A 16,005-nucleotide genomic window follows, 5' to 3' on the forward strand; every position below is an offset into this window, starting at 1 on the left:
AGTTGTTGAACCTCTATTTAGATGAGCCTTATTTATGTTTCAGAAGTGGTTGAGCCTCTGCTTATATGAGCTTTATTTATTTCTCAAAAGTTGTGAAGCCTTTGTTTAGAGGAGTTTTTAATGTTATTGAAGAAGTCTAAGTATGCCTAAAAAAAAATGTTAAGTTGATTCTTGATTGGGTTATCTACATATTTACACAATTTTTATTTCATAAAAAAATGCAAAAAGGGGTAGTTGTAGACACCTTAATCTGTCTAAGGTTCTATTTGTTTTTGTTAATTAAAAAATTAAAAAAAAATCAAGTGGTTGAGTTTAAACGAAATTGTTTGTCAAGGTTTGGGTTAGACTTAAATTTTGAAGTTAGAATTTAAAAGGGAATCAAAATCCTTTCTGAATTAGGGTTTTCTTGATCAGAATCTTATAAATACAAACCCACATAAAGGGAAAGACACACAAAGATCAAATAAAAAACACATGCAAAGGCAGCTAAAAGTACAAAAATTTTTATGAGATTTTTGGGTTTAAAAAGATTTTTTCTTTTGGAATTTTTTTTTGAAAATTTCTAGATTGTGATTGAATTTTTCGATGATCTTTAAAGATTCGATGACTTTTAGACAAGATTCTCAGTTTTCGATGTCAACTTTTTAGAAACCGACAAACTTTCAATGACTAAACCTAGATTTTGATGAGATTTTCAAAATCTAGTGAATATTCAATCAAAGTTCATCTGAGTTCTATAAAGAGAGAGAAGAGAAGAAGAGAGAAAGAGAAAAAGGAAAATTTAAGGGAAAAAAAGAATTTGGTTTTTATCCTACTATTAAACGATGTCGTTTTGAGCATTCAAGAAACCCAATATCCACATGTTTCTTAGTGGGTAACCCGACCTATAGCACTTTACCCGCTTTCGACCTATGTCCTTAGCTTTAGTTAAGCCAAGCCACAAGCCGCGTCATTCCAACTACTTTCTCTGCCTGTATTTGAGTCGAGTTCTCTAGCAGAGCCGAGCAGTTTTCTTGTTTTGATATTTTTTATTTTTTAAGTATTTTTGCACGATTAAATTTTAGGAAAAGTAAAAAAATATATATAAAACAAAATAAAATATTTTCTTAGAATAAAAAATAATTATCCAATGATGAAATTTTTAGAAATTTCAAATGGTAAATTTTTATAAAATTCCTAGGTGAGAAATTTTTTTCTAAATTTATCCCAAATAGTCATATAATTTAGAGAAGTTTCAAAATAATAATTAATATTTATTTTTAATTAAAAAATAAAAAAAAATTAATAAAAATTTTGAAATTAAATACTAATTACCCAATGATGAGATTCTTAGAAATTTCAAATGGTAAATTTCCTAAGAAATCTCTAGGTGAGAAACTTCTCTAACTTTGTCCCAAATTGTGGAATAATTTAGATGAAATTTTAATAAAAGTAATTGTATTCTTCTCTAAATATAAAAAAATTTAGTTGAAAATATTTGACAATTATCCTAGGATAAGAATCTTAGAATTTTCAAATGGTAAATTTCCTAAGAAATCTCTAGGTAAGAAATTTCTTTGAATTTGTCCCAAATGGTGGAAGAATTTAAATGAAACTTCAAAAAAAAAATTGTCATATTATTTTCTTTCCAAAGATTAAGAAACTAACAAAATTTTTTTTTTCTAAATAGACCTAAATAGTTAAAATTTTAGAAATAAAACTTATAAAAAGAAAAATTTTAAATAGACCCAAATGGTGAAAATTTTAGATAAAATAAAAATAAAAATAAATTTCGATGATAAAATTCTTAGTAATTGCAAATGGTTAATTATCTAAAAAATTTCTAGGTGGGAAGATATTTCTAATTTTGGCCCAAATGGTGGATGAATTAGATATATTTTCAATAATAATAATAAAAAAATAAAAAAAGATTAAACATTTTTGCCGATGATGGAGCCTTTAAAAAAAATAAATGAGATTCTTAAATACTCTTAAGATAAGAAAATATTTTTAAGAATTTTACCAAATTGATAGAGAATATTTAAAAAGTTATTTTCAATATTCAACATTAAAATTTAATACCATTAGAATCAAGATCTTAGGATAATTTAAAATAAAATTATACCATCCTTTGGATGGACATATGGGGATGCTATAACCTTTTTCATATGTAACCAAACTCTCGAACCTTATCTTAATTAGTAGACCAAAACCTATTCTTTTAGAGATCCCTAGTCAAGCTTAGGAACTCCTTAAAAGGATAGATTCATTAGGTCACCAATCACACCTAGTTAAAAAAGATTGGTGACGACTCATCTTATTAAGTTTAGATATAGATTTATGGATCTATATGTTATGATAGGTTCAAGTTGGAATCCAAAATAAATTGAGCTTGGAATGGCCCAACAAAATTCTAACCAAGCTTGAAAAAGGATGGCCGATTAGATGATTTGGGCTTCACTATTAGGATTGAATTTTCTTTAAGATGGTGAGTAGGCTGGGAACTATTGCAATTGAGCTCCGACAATGGAGTGAAGATGGTGGAGAGACAATGTGGTAGTTTTGTTTTTGCCGATTACTTTTTGTTTCTTCTCTTATTATTGTGTTCCTTAACACAAAACCCCCAAAAGAAAATTTTAATTACCTAAACCCAAAACATCATAAAAAGATAATTAAAAAACTCTTAAATTTTCTCTTATTTCTTTACTCTTTCTTTCTTAATTGTTTTTAATTGATCCTAATGGGGTCCTTTTATACGCCTCTAATTCCAATTACAATAGGAAAAGGAATTTTCTTAGTTTGAATCTCTTAATCAACATTAACCTTGGATTTTTAATCCAAATCCATCTTTCAAACCAATTCCCTTTTACATTCATTTTTCAATTAAAACACTTTCAATTCAATAACCCAATTAGAATTAAACCCTCTTTGTTTCAATAAAATAATTCTTTTGCCCTTTTTTTTAAATAATAATAATAACTCTAACAAAATATAACACCAACAATAAATAAAAAAATTTAAAGCCTAATCTTAAAATATAAATTAATCCCAGGTGTCTACGAAAGGAAGAGGGTGAAACACTTTTGGTGACAACAATGCAATTATTTCATGTTTGGATACTTATTGTCACAACTTCCGAATCCTCAATATTCTACGAGTCTGCTTTACTAATGTAGCGTGACCAACTTTACCTAACATCATAAATTTACCACAACATTTATCAATGACACTCCCTGTTTTGAAGATACATACGAAAATTTCCATACTACAATTTTGATCCATTTGGGTTTCATTTTCACAATTATATTTTTTTCATAATGTCAACTTCCTTTCTAGCTATGACTGGCTCGACTTGTTATGAACAAAATCACCAAAACAAAACAAATATTTAAGCTTCCCATTTTTGTAAGTGTTTTTCCAATGATGTTTACTAACAAGAAAAATATTATTGATAGGTGGTCATAATTAAAGGTGTTCATGGTTGGACCGAACAAAGTTCGAATCAGATTCATACTTAATGTTAATAATTTATATGCTTGTCTAAGCCCGGGTTGGTCTGAAATTTTGGATCTTAAAAATTTCCCAAGTTGGATCAAATTCAAAAAAAAAAAAAAAATCCCAAACCAACAATTAAACTTAATTCATATAATAAAAAATTAAAATAATGTGATTAAATTAAGTTTAATGGGATTATATTCAATTCACATATATATAAAAATTTAAAAAAAAATTATATGTATAAAAATTAAAAATAAAATTTATATAAAAGTAAAATTTGAGTTTAATAAAATATATATTTTTTATTTTAAATTTTTATATACATGTGAATTAATTTACATATAATCCATATACTTATATAAATAAATAATTTATATATATGGAAATTTGAACCAAACAAAGTCAAGTTGAGCTCGGATTTTACATCTTTTATCCAAGATTTGGTCTAAAATTTAAATGAATAAAAAATTATGACTAAACCCATTTAATGAGTTTTAATTTTTTATTCAAGCCCCTTCAAAATTTGGACGTTTGGATGGATAACCTAACATCTGAACAAGTATAATCATAACAAAAAGATATAAATAGGAATATAAAAGAAATTCATTACATTTCGGTTTGAAGGGTTGATTTTACTCTTTTTGTTACCGCAAATATTTTTAATGATGTGAGTTATCTTTTATTTATTTATTAGCACTAAATTTTTTTTTTAAGAATCACAATTTTTTCCAAGGAGTGAGAGTGAATATTTTAATTAAAAATATTAATAAACAAAGACTAATGAAAAAAAAATCAAGGGATTGACCCCTAACATCCAACGTTAATAGAAAATAACTGCCTTTATTAAAAAAAAAAATTGAGAACTTTTAACTAACTTTTATTCAGTAACTTAAAAATTTTGAATTCGAAAAAACTCAACTTTAATCCAGTGATTATTATCTTCTGTATGATAATTAAGATTCAAAGTTGGACTGTTCTTTTTTTTTTAACTCTTTTTTATGTATAAAAGAAATTGAGTTCAAACGAAACATCTAATGATTACAGAAAAGGGAAAAGCAAGTAATTAATGAAGCAAAACTATTTTTTTTAAATAAGTTTGTATTTTATTAATACATTTTTTTCTTATTTATTATTTTATTAAGTTTATTTTTTGCTCTTATTTTATACTTTTTTATTTAAAAAATAAAAAACAAATAAATCGAATTTAATAAAGCTTAAATTAATTTGATTTGACTTATTACTAGGATATCTTTTTTTTAAAAACTTTTTTATCATTATTTTGTCGGACTCAAGCCGTTTCTACCTTTTTTTTTTTATAATCTTTTTATAGTTGTTTATTTGGTTTCCCCTCTAATCATCCATACTCTTCGCCTTTTTAACTATTACCCAATCAATCTCCCTTAAAAAAATCCCAAAAAAATCTCATATTGTTTATGTATTTGTTCGATTTAATATATATTTTTCCTTGTTTTTAGAACAAAAATTATTATTATTTTATATCTAGCTATTTACATAATTGGCGCTAGAACAATTGCAAAATGTTCAATATATATAGAATCAAAAGGCATAAAGGTACATACGGGATTTTAAGTACCTCCCCCTTATTTATATTTTATTGAAAGCTTTTAATAAGTTTCTAATTTCTCTTTTTAAATATTCGCTCAATTAGCTTTTAGAATTAGATACTAAATGGATGGAAATCACTAATAACTTCGAGTCCCAACAGAAAATTTAAAAAAAATAGATAAATAAAGATTAAAAGTAAAAAAATTGGAGAGAAATTTTTGAGTGAGAAGATTATGGCTGCTAGTAATTAATCATTGTATCTCAATGTATCGATTTTTAGTAAAAAAAAATGCAAATAAAATCATGTTCTGATTCAACCATTTCTTTGTAATTTTATATACCATTCTTAAATTGCAAGGTTTGCAATTTACTAGTTACAAGTTACAAAGGTTATTGAAAACTGAAAACAATATTCATACTAAAATTTGTGCCTTATTATTGTTCTATAAACTTTCATTTATTGAATGAATAGATCCAATTTTTAGGGTGAGGGAGATGGTGAAACACTCTTGGTGACTACAGCACATTTGTTCCAAATTTGGATACTCTTTGCCACAATCTTCGATTCCTCCATATTTTTAAACTGAGGAAGTTGAAGAGTCCTCTTTACTAATGCGGCGTGACAAATTTTACCTAACACCATAAGTTCGCCACAACATTTATCGGTGACATCCCCAATTTTGAAAATACTTGTGAAAATCTCCATAATACAATGTTGACCCATTTTGGTTTCATTTTCACAATCATATTTCTTGATAATGTCAGCCTCTTCTGTAGCTATGACTGCTCCGCTCATCACAAATAAAGCCACCAAAATGAAATAAACATCGAAGCTTGCCATTATGCTTAATAAGGATCTTTCCACTTTACTTTGGTTGGTAAAATGTATTTCCAACGAAGTTTACTGGAAGAAAAGGATTTATTTATAGGTAGCCACAACAAAGAAGAGATGAGATTAAAATATAAAAGTAATTCTTTATATTTCAGTTTCAAAAGTTGATTTTAATCACTTATAACCACAACTATTTTTAATGATCTGAGTTTTTTTATTTATTAGCATTCATTTCTTCGTGTAAATAACCAATTAGCTTTTTTTAGTCCAAGTAATAAAAATAAAAAATGAATTAAAAATATTTTTTAAAAAATAGAATAATAATTAAGATTCCTATTGGTTTGTGTTTTTATTTATTATTTATTGAAATAAATAAAAAAGGAGATTGACCGATTTCCCTAACACCTAATGTTTAAATAAAATAGGGCCTTTTAATTAACAAAAATTCGAGAACTTCTATTTAAGTTTTTTTTTTTCCTTTTCTTCAAATCAGTTACTTAACTGAGAAAACTCAACATTTATTAATGATTGATGTCTTTTATTATGAATATTAGGATTCAAATTTTGAATTCCCATTTCTTTGCATACCTCTCATATATACCCAAAAAAAAAATTTGAGTTCCAAAACACTTACACCAAAAAACAAGAATAACATGCAATAAAAATGATTATAATAATTAATCACTAAAGTGACTTAAAACCATTTTGTTTCCTTAACAATCATTAAATTTTAGCAATTTAAAATCAGTGTGTTTTACTAGTATTAAAAAACGAATATTATTTTATTTAAAAATACTAAATTAGCCATTTTTTTTAGTAATTATATAGTAAATTAATAATGTCAATGATGTTTAAAGATAACATTTTGTGTTAGTAATATTTTATTGTGATAGTAATATTTTATACACAATAAAATATAATCAAATTATTAAATTAACAAATATTTTTATTGGTACATAAAATAATTTTTATAAAATAAATTACATAAAACCATTTGAAGTAGAAAATAAAATTAAAACTTTTAAAAGAATTATAATAAAAAGAAAATTTAAACTAAGACATAACATTTAAAAAATTAAAAGAAAGCACTCGACATTTTTTAATTTGGTATAATAAATAATATTTTGAAAAACTAAAAACTTATAATACAAAATAATACAATTTTGAAAGAAAAAAAAAATTATCTATCATATTAAAGAAGTAATAGTTAATATAGTTAATTTTCTTATGACTTCACCTTGATGATAAAAATATTTTACTTTGTGCATGAGAATTAAATTACTCATCAAGACAGTGTTTTAATCACTCAAATGATTTAAAATCACCTCTACATAAAATCATCGAGTTGTCACCAAACATGATGATTAATCATCATATATACATCACTATTATTTTTTAAGTGATCATCCCAAACCAAATTCCACATAAGCTTCTATTTAAGTGATACTTTATTTCTATATTTTTTATTCTTTATTTCTATGTCATAACGTCTAGATCCGGGGATCTATCGCTATACATTGACTTAAGGGAGTCGCCACCAATCTTTTTTGTCTAGGTGCGATTGGCCACCTATGGAATCTGTCCTTCAAGGGAACACCTAAGTTTAAGGGTCCCTAGAAGAATAGGTTCAGGTCTACAAAACAGAACAGGGTTCAGGAGTTCGGTTACGTGTGAGGAAGGTTATAGCACCCTCACAACGCCCATCAAAAGATGGTACCAACTTAAATTTGTGTTATCCAAAAGCCTTAAAATTTTACCAAGTAATTAATTATTGAAAATTATTCTCAATTGACTCTAATACTTTTAGCAGAAAATTGAGAAAATTCCCTCACCTCAGGAGTATGCAAGAAAAACTACTGTTTCACTTGCAGAGGCTCCGTCGTCGGATTAATTAAAGAAAAATCAAAATCAAAATCAAAATAGAAAGAAAGCAGAGGATGATTGTTCTTGTGTAGGGAAAATTGATACTTTCAACTTTTCCCTAAAAAAATATTTTTTTGAAATTTATTTTTAAGGAAAATTGATACTTTCAACTTTTCCCCAAAAATATTTTTTTGAAATTTATTTCTAAGGAAAATTGATACTTTCAACTTTTCCTCAAAAATATTTTTTTTTGAAGCTTTGATTTCCAAGGAAAATTGATACTTTCAACTTTTCCTCAAAAATATTTTTTTTTGAAACTTTGATTTCCAAGGAAAATTGATACTTTCAACTTTCCCTCAAAAATCATTTTTTTTTTTTTGAAAATTTATTTTTAAGGAAAATTGATACTTTCAACTTTTCCCCAAAAATATTTTTTTTGAAATTTATTTCTAAAAAAAATGGATATTTTCAACTTTTCCCCAAAAATATTTTTTTTGAAACTTTGATTTCCAAGGAAAATTGATACTATCAACTTTTCCTCAAAAACCCCTTTTTGAAATTTATTTTTAAGGAAAATTGATACTTTCAACTTTTCCCTAAAAATATTTTTTTTGAAAATTTTGATTTTTATTTAAAGAAAATAGAATAATAAAATAAAAAAAATGAAAGTGAAAATAAATAAAAATAAAAAAACAAAATAAAAATAAAATAAAGATAAAAAGAATATTAAATAAACCTAATCTAATAAATAAATAAATAAATAAACCAAAAAAAAAAAAAACTGGATCGGCGCTGCTCGGCTTGGAGGAGGGTGACACGCGCGGGTCAGAATCGGGTCGACGCTCGGGTCGGGTCGGGTTTCGGCAAAACGCGCGGATCCTCTGATTAACTTAAAGCCAAAACGACGTCGTTTTGGGAGGGTATAAAAGACAGTTCCCTTCGTTTTTCGACAGACCGCTCCTCCTCTCTCTCTCTCTTCTTTCCTTTTTCTCTGCCTTCTCTCTAAAAGCTGAAGAACACCGGTGTCGGATTCTGGAAAATGTCACCGGAATCTGGAAATTTCGTCGGATGTTCGTCGGAAGTTGGTCGAAAAGTTGGTCGATTTCTGGATTCCTTGCCGGAAACTGGGCACCGCGCCGGAAACTTTAAATTTGCCAGAAATTTGGCCGGAAAATTCAACTCTCGTCGGAATTTTCGTCGGAATCTGGAAATTTCCCAGGAATTTCTAGAAAAATTTTTCGCCAAAAATTTCTAAAAAATTTTTCTCACTCCCAGAACACTCCTAAACTTTTCTTAGCTTCCTATACGCCTTCTTTTCTCTCAAATCAGTAGCTTTGCTTACTATTTTCTGTGTGTTCTTCATCTGTTCCAAAGGGTCCCTTTTATAGGGATTGATCAGGAGTTCCTGATCAATCCCAATTCCTCCTTGGACGAAAATTCAATCTTTGAATCCAACTGGACTCTTTTGATTGAATTCCCATTCCCAGTGGGATTCTTCAACTTCAATCTCAGCCCTCCAAAAATCAAAAAATAAAAAAAACTAGATAATTAGAAAAGATAAATAAAAAATTATTATAGGATAAATAAAAAAGAAATAACAGATATATAATTAGATAAATAAAAATACAAAAATAAATAAAATATAAAAATAATAATAATATAATAATAAATATATAACTATATAAATAATATACATATAAATCTATTCTAAATAATAAAAAATAAATAAATAAATACAAATATACATATATTAATACATAATAATAATAATAAATACATAAATACAAAAGAAAAGAAAAAAAGAAAAAAAAATACAGGATTGAATTGGGCCTTACCCATTTGGGCCAGGCCCAATTGATCTGGGCCTGGACCCAATTGGGTGTCTACACTCTATATTTTTTATTATTTATTATTTATTTACATTTTATTTTTTGTATATTTTTTGGAAAACTTATAAAAATGTCAATTAGATTATACTTGATTTAGCTTAAACAAACTCTCTTATATGTATAATTAATTTGGAGGACTAAGCTTCCGATGTATATTTCTCAAGTTATAATTCTCGATTGCGTATGTACATATGTACTCAATTAAGTATATATTTTTACTTGTTTTATAAAAAAAAATTATTAATGTAGATTAGATTAATTAGATAATTGGTACTTAAACTATTGTAAAATTATCAATATAAAATCAAAGGATTTAGGTATATAAAGGATTCAAATGCTTCACCCTTAATTAGATTCTGCTTTCAAGTTTCTCATTTCTCTTTATAAATATTGATTCAAAGATTAACTTTTTGTCCCATAAATTTAATTTTTAACTATTATAACTAGAATATTATCCTTTGACGGATTGAAATCACTAGTAAATTGGAGGCTCAATGGAAAGTAAAAATATTAATAGATACCTAAAGAGTAAAAGTAAATTTAAAAAAAAAAAAAAAACTTTTGAGTTGGAGGTTTGTTGTTACTAGTAATCATTATATCTATGCATACATCTACGTAAATAATGTAAATAAAATAATATTCTAATTCAATAATTTCTTAATTTTATATTCCATTCTTAGATTGTAAGATTTGCAACTTACAAATTACAAGTTAAACAATGTTCATACAAAAACTTGCGCCTTATTATTGTTCTATAAACTTTTTTCATTTTAATAAATAAGTACAATCTTTAGAGAAAGGGAGAGGGTGAAACACTCTTGGTGACTACAATGCAATTATTTCAAGTTTGGATACTCTTTGTCACAATTTCCGATTCCTCAATATTCTTAAATTGAGGAAGTTGAAGAGTCCGCTTTATTAATGTAGCGTCGCAAACTTTATCTAACACTATAAATTCACCACAACATTTACTCCCGATTTTGAAGATATTTACAAAAATCTCCAAAATGCAATTTTAATCCATTTTGGTTTCATTTTCACAATTATATTTTTTAATAATGTCAACTTCCTCTGTAGCTATAGCCTACTCGACTTGTTAGGAATAAAATCACCAAAACAGAACAAACATTTAAGCTTGCCACTTTTGCTAATGTTTTTTCAATGACGTTTACTAGCAAGAACAATATTATTTATAGGTGGTCATAACTAGAGGGGTTCATGGCTGGACCTAACAAAGTTTGGATTGGATTTATACTTGATATTAATAATTTATATGTTTATCTAAGATCAAAATGATCCAAAATTTTCGGTCTCAAAAATTTCTTAAGATGGCCCAAATTAAAAAAAAAAAATCTCAAACCCACAATTAAACTTAATTTATATAATAAAAAATTAAAACAATGTGATTAAATTAAATTTAATGGAATTAAAATCAAGTCACATACATATAAAAATTATATATATAACAATTAAAAGTAAAATTTATATAAAAGTAAAAATTAAGTTGAATAAAATATATATAATTTTTATTTTAAATTTTTATATACATGTGAATTAATTTATATATAATTCATATATATATATATAATTTTTATATATGTGAATTCGAGCCAAGTAAGGTCGGGTCAAGCTTGGATTTTAAATTTTTTGTCCAAGATTCAATATGAAATTTAAATAAATCAAAAAGTATACTTAAACCCGTTTAACGGGTTTTAATTTTTTGTTCAAACCCTTACAAAAATTGAATAAATTTTCAAGTTTGGATAGATAATCTGACCTTTGAATAAGTCTAATCTTAACAAAAAGATATGCATAGGAATATAAAAGAAATTCATTACATTTTGGTTTGAAGGGTTGATTTTACTCTTTTTGTTATCGCAAATATTTTCGATGAAGTGAGTTATCTTTTACTTATTTATTAGCGCTAATTTCATTTTTTTAAGAAAAAAATTTTTTTTCCAAGGAGTGAGAGTGAATATTTAAATTAAAAATATTAATAAACAAAGACTAATGAAAGAAAAATCAAGGGATTGACCCCTAACATCCAACGTTAATAGAAAATAACTGCCGTTATTGAAAAAAAAAAATTGAGAACTTTTAATTAACTTTTATTCGGTAACTTAAAAAGTTTGAATTAGAAAAAACTCAACTATAATCCAGTGATTATTATCTTCTGTATGATAATTAAGATTCAAAGTTGGATTGTTCTTTTTTTTTAACTCTCTTTTACGTATAAAAAAAATTGAGTGCAAATGAAACATCTAATGATAACAAAAAAGGGAAAAACAAGTAATTAATGAAACAAACCTTTTTTTTTTAAATAACTTTGCATTTAATTGATACTTTTTTTCTTGTTTATTATTTTATTAAGTCTATTTTTTACTCTTATTCTCTACTTATTTGTTTAAAAAAATATTTAAAAAACCAATTAAATCGAATTTAATTAAGTTTAAATTAATTCAATTTGACTTATTATTAGAATATCTTATTTTTCATTTTTTTTAATTATTTTATCGGACTTAACCCGTTTATACCCTTTTTTTTTAATCTTTTTATAGTTGTTTATTTGGTTTCCCCTCTCATCATCCATACTCTTCACTTTTTTAACTATTACCCAATCAATCTCCCTTAAAAAAATCCCAAAAAAATCTCATATTGTTTATGTATTTGTTCGATTTAATATATATTTTTCCTTGTTTTTAGAACAAAAATTATTATTATTTTATATCTAGCTATTTACATAATTGGCGCTAGAACAATTGCAAAATGTTCAATACATATAGAATCAAAAGGCATAAAGGTACATACGGGAATTTAAGTACCTCCCCCTTATTTAGATTTTATTGAAAGCTTTTAATAAGTTTCTAATTTCTCTTTTTAAATATTGGCTCAATTAACTTTTAGAATTAGATGCTAAATGGATGGAAATCGCTAATAACTTCCAGTCTCAACGGAAAATTAAAAATAAAAATAGATACATAAAGATTAAAAGTAAAAAATTAGAGAGAAATTTTTGAGTGAGAGGATGATTGCTGCTAGTAATTAATCATTATATCTCAATGTATCAATTTTCAGTAAAAAAATGTAAATAAAATCACGTTCTAATTCAACCATTTCTTTGTAATTTTGTATACCATTCTTAAATTGCAAGGTTTGCAATTTACTAGTTACAAGTTACAAAGGTTATTGAAAAACTGAAAACAATATTCATACTAAAATTTGTGCCTTATTATTGTTCTATAAACTTTCATTTATCGAATGAATAGATCCAATCTTTAGGGAGAGGGAGATGGTGAAACACTCTTGGTGACTACAGCACATTTGTTCCAAATTTGGATACTCTTTGCCACAATCTTCGATTCCTCCATATTTTTAAACTGAGGAAGTTGAAGAGTCCTCTTTACTAATGCAGCGTGACAAATTTTACCTAACACCATAAGTTCACCACAACATTTATCAGTGACATCCCCAATTTTGAAAATACTTGTGAAAATCTCCATAATACAATATTGACCCATTTTGGTTTCATTTTCACAATCATATTTCTTGATAATGTCAGCCTCTTCGGTGCCTATGACTGCTCCGCTCATCACAAATAAAGCCACCAAAATGAAATTAACATTTAAGCTTGCCAGTATGCTTAATAAGGATCTTTCTACTTTACTTTGGTTGGTAAAATGTATTTCCAACGAAGTTTACTGGCAAGAAAAGGATTTTATTTATAGGTGGCCACGACAAAGAAGAGATGCGATTAAAATATAAAAGTAATTCTTTATATTTCAGTTTCAAAAGTTGATTTTAATCACTTTATAACTACAAATATTTTTAATGATCTGAGGTTTTTTTATTTATTAGCATTCATTTCTTCTTGTAAAGAACCAATTAACTTTTTTTAGTCCAAGTAATGAGAGTGAAATTTTGAGTTATCTAAAAATAAAAAATGAGTTAAAAATATTTTTTAAAATATAGTATAATAATTAAGATTCACATTGGTTTGTGTTTTTATTTATTATTTATTGAAATGAATTAAAAAGGAGATTGACAGATTTCCCTATAGAAAATCGGGGCTTTAATTAACAAAAAATCGAGAACTTCTATTTAAGTTTTTTTTTTTTTCTTTTCAAATCAGTAACTCTTATAAGAAAAAAACCCAACCTTTGTATTGCGGTTGATATGTTATTTTATGAATATTTAGATTCAAATTCTGAATTCTCATTTCTTTCCATACCTCTCATATATACCCTCAAAAAAAAAAATTGAGTTCCAAAACACTTACAACAAAAAACAAGAATAACATGTGTCATAACGTCTAGATCCGGGAATCTATCGCTAGACATTGACTTTAGGGAGTCGCCACCAATCTTTTTTATCTAGGTGTGATTGGCCACCTAAAGAATCTGTCCTTTCAGAGGACACCTAAGCTTAAGGGTCCCTAAAAGAATAGGTTCAGGTCTGCTAACCAGAACAAGGTTCGGGAGTTCGGTTACGTGTGAGGAAGGTTATAGCACCCTCACAACGCCCATCAAAAGATGGTACCAGCTTGAATTTGTGTTATCCAAAAGCCTTAAAATTTTATCAAGTAATTAATTATTGGAAACTTTTCTCAATTGACTCTAATACTTTTAGCAGAAAATTGAGAAAATTTCCTCACCTCAAGAGTATGCAAGAAAAACTACTGTTTCACTTACAGAGGCTCCGTCGTCGGATTATTTAAAGAAAAAAAATAAAATCAAAATTAAGATAGAAAGGAAGGAAAGAATGATTTTTTTTTTTTTTAGGGAAAATTGATACTTTCAACTTTTTCCCAAAAATATTTTTTGGAAATTTCGATTTTCAAGGAAAATTGGTACTTTCAACTTTTCCTCAAAAACCCTTTTTTTTGAAAATTTATTTCTAAGGAAAATTGGTACTTTCAACTTTTCCTCAAAAACCCTTTTTTTTGAAAATTTATTTCTAAGGAAAATTGATACTTTCAACTTTTCCCCAAAAATATTTTTTTTTTGGAAATTTATTTTTCTTTTAAGGAAAATTGATACTTTCAACTTTTCCCTAAAAATATTTTTTTTGGAAATTTATTTCTAAGGAAAATTGATACTTTCAACTTTTCCCTAAAAATATTTTTTTTGAAATTTACTTCTGAGGAAAATTGATACTTTCAACTTTTCCCCAAAAATATTTTTTGAAAATTTATTTCTAAGGAAAATTGATACTTTCAACTTTTCCCTAAAAATATTTTATTTTGGAAATTTATTTTTCTTTTAAGGAAAATTGATACTTTCAACTTTTCCCCAAAAGTATTTTTTTTTTGGAACTTTTGATTTTTTTTATTTAAAGAAAAATAGAAAAATAAAAAAAAATAAAAAAAGAAAAGTAAAACAAAACTAAAAATAAAATAAAGATAAAAAGAATATTAAATAAACCTAATCTAATAAATAAAAATAATAAATAAACAAATAAAAATTCAAAAAAAAAAAAAAAAAGAAAAAAAAACCTGGAGCGGCTCGGCTATCGGCGCGGCTCGGCTCGGCTCAAGGAAGAAAAACGGCTCGGGGGAGCGGCTTGGCGGCTTGGATCGGCTCGGGTCGGGTCGGGTTACGGCAAAACGCGCGGATCCTCTGGGTTACTTAAGGCCAAAACGACGTCGTTTTGGGAGGGTATAAAAGGCACCTTCCTCCGTTTTTCGGCAGAACGCTCCCCCCCTCTCTCTCTTCTTCCCTTTTTCTCTCCCTTCTCTCTAGAAAATGAAGAACACCGGTGCCGGATTCTGGAAAAATTCGTCGGATTCTGGAAATTTAGCCGGAATTTCGCCGGAAGTTCGTCGGTTTCTGGGATTATTCGTCGGTTTTTGGGATTCTTCGCCGGAAACTGGGCAGGTCGCCGAAAACTTCAAGGTTGGCCGAAATTTTTGTCGAAAAATTCAAACTTCGCCTGAATTTTCGCCGGAATCTGGAAATTTCCCAGAAATTTCTAGAAAAAATTTTCGCCAAAAATTTCTAAAAAATTTCTCTCACTCCCAGAACACTCCTAAACTTTTTCTAGCTTCCTATACGCCTCATTTTCTCTCAAATCAGTAGCTTTGCTTACTGTTTTCTGTGTCCTCAGCATCTGTTCCAGGGTCCCTTTTATAGGGGTTGATCAGGAGTTCCTGATCAATCCCAATTCCTCCTTGGACGGGGATTCAGTCTTTGAATCTAATTGGACTCTTCTGATTGAGTTCCCCTCCACAGTGGGATTCTTTAGCCTTGAATCTTAGCCCTCCAAAATTAAAATCAAAAATAAATAAAAAATACTAGATAATTAGAAAAGATAAATCAACAGATATTATAGGATAAATAATAATAAAAAAATATATCAGATATATAATTAGATAAGTAAAAA

Source organism: Durio zibethinus, chromosome 25, assembly GCF_047325235.1.
Source record: "Durio zibethinus cultivar Kanyao isolate XHJ-2024 chromosome 25, ASM4732523v1, whole genome shotgun sequence".
Classification (NCBI taxonomy): domain Eukaryota; kingdom Viridiplantae; phylum Streptophyta; class Magnoliopsida; order Malvales; family Malvaceae; genus Durio; species Durio zibethinus.